Here is a 4411-nt window from a genome sequence, read left to right as displayed (position 1 = left end):
TTCCCAAGATCTAGAAGACATCATAGAAGATTGTATACCTCACTTGCAATGAGGCCAAGTGAGGATTCATTGTCTTATCCCATGTCTCTGTTTAGTTTTTGGGAGAACTTGGATCTATCTGAGGCAGAGAGAAAGTGTGTGCTCTAAGTATACTAAAAGCTGGAACTTTTGTTCTCCTAAAGTAGGAAGCACTCAGAAGTGGGAATGTTTGCAGGTGAGAGCCCTTTCAGAATTGAGGTAAAAATTTTTTCAAATTAAAAAATAATTTGGAGGCCTATGGAAAGAAATGGATATTTTTAATGAACTAAGTTAGAATAGGAGTACTCTTCAACTGGTCAGAAAATAGAATTTTAAGTAAAGGGAAGAAAAATAAATGCTGTAGATAGGATCTTTGTTGTTAAGCAGGTGTGTGTGTGTGTGTGTGTGTGTGTGTTTGTGTGTGTGTTTGTGTGTGTGTGTGTGGTGTTTTTGTTGTTGTTGTTTGACCTTACTGCTAGTTCGTAAAGACTGACTTCAATTATGAAGCAAACTGCAGTTTGAAATGTAAAATGACCCTATAATGAGGCCTGTATTTGCATTTACTGCAGTCTTTGCAGGAATATAGGCACAGGGTAATCTGTATGTAGATTATTTTAGCTTCTGAGAACCCTGGGAAACGGCTGTCCTGTTAAAGTCATAAAGGCTCTTCTTTTTCTTCAAAGGATATTTTTTTTTCTATGTAGAAAATCTACCAAAAAACCTTACCAAATATCTAAGGATGGCAAAAAGTGTTATCTCAGGTCTTCTATTCATGTTTGGGAATTCTAATAAGCTTAATTTATGTTTTTGTTCGTTTTGTTTTAAATTTTTGTGAGTACATAGTATGTTTATATATTTATAGGGTACATGGAATATTATGATATAGGCATACAATGCATAATAATCACATCAGGGTAAATAGGGTATCCATCATCTTAAGCATTATCCTTCATTGTGTTTCAAACAAACCAATTATAGTCTTTGTTATTTTTAAATGTACAATAAATTATTGTTGATTAAAGTCATTCTGTCATGCTATCACATACTAAATCTTATTCATTCTATCTAATTATATTTTTGTACCCATTAACCATCCCCACTTCCTCTCACCCCCACTGCCAAACTATCCTTTCCAGCCTCTGGTGATCATCATTCTACTATCTCCATGAGTTCAATTGTTTTTATTTTTAAATCCCACAGATAAGTGAGAACATGCTGGTTTTTTTGTGGTGGAATAGAACTCTGTTGTGTGTATGCACATTTTTTTATTCATTCATCTGTTGATGGATGCTTAGGCTGCATTCAAATTTTACCTATTGTAAACAGTGCTGCAACAAACATAGGAGTGCAGACATCTCTTTGATATATTGATTTCTTTTCTTTTGGTTATATATCTAGCAGTGAGATTGCTGGATTATATGGTAGCTCTATTTTTAGTTTTTTGAGGAACCTCCAAACTGTTCTCCATGGTGGCTGTACTAATTTACATTTCCACCAACAGTGTACAAGGGTTCCCTTTCCTCCATATCCTTGCCAGCATTTGTTATTGCCTGTCTTTGGATAGAAGCCATTTTAACTGAGGTGAGATGATATCTCATTGCAGTTTTATTTTGCATTTCTGTGTTGATCAGTGATGTTGAGCACCTTTTCATATATCTGCTTGTCATTTGTATGTCCACTTTTGAGAAATGTCTATTCAGATGTTTTGCCCATTTTAGAATAGGATTATTAGATATTTTTTCCCCAGAGAGTTGTTTGAGCTTCCTATGTATTCTGAGTATTAATCCCTTGTCAGATGGGTAGTTTGCAAGTATTTTCTCTCATGTTGTCTCTTCACTTTGTTGATTTTTTTCCTTTGCTGTGCAGAAGGTTTTTAGCTTAATGGGTTCTGCTTGCCATTTTTGCTTTGGTTGCCTGTGCTTATGGGGCATTACTCAAGAAATCTTTGTCTAGTTCAATGTCCAGGAGAGTTTCTCTAATTTTTTTAGTAGTTTAATAGTTTTAGGTCTTAGATGTAAGTCTGTAATTCATTTTTATTTGATTTATGTGTAATGTGAGAGACAGGGGTCTAGTTTCATTCTTCTGCATCTGAATATTCAGTTTTCCCTGCACGATATTTTTGGAAAGACTGTCCTTTCCCCAGTGTATGTTCTTGGCACCTTTGTCAAAAATGAGTTCACTGTAGGTGTGTAGATTTTTTTTCTGGGTTCTCTATTCTGATCCATTGGCCTATGTGTCTGTTTTTATGCCAGTTGGTACAATGCTGTTTTGGTTACCGCAGCTCTGTAGTATTATTTGAATTCAGGTACTGTGATTGCTCTAGTTTCATTTGTTTTGTCAGAATAGCTTGCCTATTCTGGGTCTTTTGTGGTTCCATATAAATTTTAATATTATTTTTTCTGTTTCTGTGAAAATGTCATTGGTATCTTGATAGAGGTTGTATGGAATCTGAAGAATGCTTTGGATGTATGGACATTTTAATAATATTGACTCTTCCAATCTAAGAACATGATATATCTTTTCATTTTTTGTGTATTCTCTTCAACTTCTTTTATCAGTGTTTTGTAGTTTTCATTGCAGAGATCTTTCATATCTTTGGTGAAGCTAATTCTTAAGATTTTTTGTGAGTAGTTATTCTAAATGAAGTTACTTTCTTAAATTTTTTTTGGTTTGCCGTTGGCATATAGAAATGCTAATTTTTGTATGTTGATTTTTTTTATCCTGAAACTTTACTGAATTTATCAGTTTAAATAGGTTTTTTTTTCTGTGTGTGTGCGGAGTCTTTAGGCTTTTCTGGATATAAGATTATATCTGCAAACAAGAATAATTTGACTTTTTTCTTTCCAATTTGAATGCCCTTTATATCTTACTTTTGCTTGATTGGTTTAGCTAGGACATTCAGTACTATGCTGAATAACAGTGGTGAAAATAGGCATCCTTGTTATGTTTCAGATCCTAGAGGAAAGGTTTTCAGTTTTCATTCATTCAGTATGATGGTAGCTGTGGGTCTGTCTTATTTGGCTTTTATTGTGTTGAAGTATGTTCCTTTATGCCAGTTTTCTGAAGGTTTTATTAATCATGAAGAGATGTTAAATTTTATGAAATGCTGTTTCAGTATCAATTGAAATGATCATATAGTTTTTGTCTTTCATTCTGTTGATGTGATGTGTAACATTCCTTAATTTGTATTTGTTGAATCATCCTTGCATCCCTGGAATAAATTTAATTCAGTCATGATGAATGATTTTTTTTTTTTACAATTCATTTTCTTCCTTGAAATTCAGCTTAAGGCAAAAGTTTGGCAAAGCAAGTCTACATAAGGCCACATGATGGGGGATGGGGACCTGGGGGTAAGGCCCGCCAGCTCCACAAATCAGCAGCAGTGCGGATCTGTCTCTTTGATCCGGGCTGGGGCTTCCCTCCTGATCAGCTCCTCCTCCTCCTGCCCCTGAATCCCCGAAAAAGGAGGTTTAAAAAAACCGGAAAAAGCAGTGTTTTAGGGAATCGTGACAAGAGAGCCACTAAAACTGTGAGAAAAAGGAGAGAAAAGGAAACCAGAAGTGACCCTGAGGGCACACGTGGGGTCTGTCTGTCTTGCCTAGGTCTCCCCTCTCCCTGAAAGGATGCAGGTGCCGAGAGCCGGGGAGGCCTTCCTGGGGACAACAGCAAGGTGAAACCCGACCACTGGAAAAGGTAGAATGGTTGTATCTTGCTGAATGACTGAATAATAGGTATGCGTTTGTTTTCAGCGGTATTATTCACGTCTAACCTGGCAGGTGGCCCTGGCTGTCACCAGTGCTTGGGTGGAATGGCCGCCACATGAGGACCTGAGCGTCGTTGGGCTTGACCAGGGTGCTGGGCTCCTTCTTGCTCAGGATTTTGGGCTGGTCCTGGGCGATGGGCTTCTGCAGCCGGACTCGCTGGCCCACAGGCCCATTGGGGTTGACCTCGATGCTGAGCTGCATGCGCCAGTGCAGCATCTGTAGGATGATCATGTCCTTGGTGGACGTGTTGGTGGCCACCAGCCAGTTGGTGAAGCTCTGGTCCCGGTGGATGTTGGTGAGCTTGGCCACGTTGCTTTCGCTGACGGGCATGGCCCACGTGACGCTGGGGTAAACGCTGTCAGGGGGAGGGCAGGCTGTGTGCGGGGAGCTAGGGTGGAGAGCTGGGTGGGTGGGCGGGGAGGAGGAGGCTGCGTCCGCCCACCATCGCTGCCGCCACCACCTGCAGACCTGCATCCCCGCCGGGCTGGTGAGCGGGCGGCAGTTCCTGCATGCGCCGGCTGCACTCGACCAACAGCCGCCGGGCTGGGCTGGCGCAGGGGCCGAGTTTCTGCAAAGTTTGACCCGGTTGCCTTTCTGATGCTGCAGCAGAGCGAGGCAGAGCGGGGCGC

This window comes from Sapajus apella, unplaced genomic scaffold (assembly GCF_009761245.1).
Source record: "Sapajus apella isolate SASKATOON/1434 unplaced genomic scaffold, GSC_monkey_1.0 scaffold1026, whole genome shotgun sequence".
NCBI classification, from domain to species: domain Eukaryota; kingdom Metazoa; phylum Chordata; class Mammalia; order Primates; family Cebidae; genus Sapajus; species Sapajus apella.
This window is presented reverse-complemented; position numbering follows the sequence as displayed.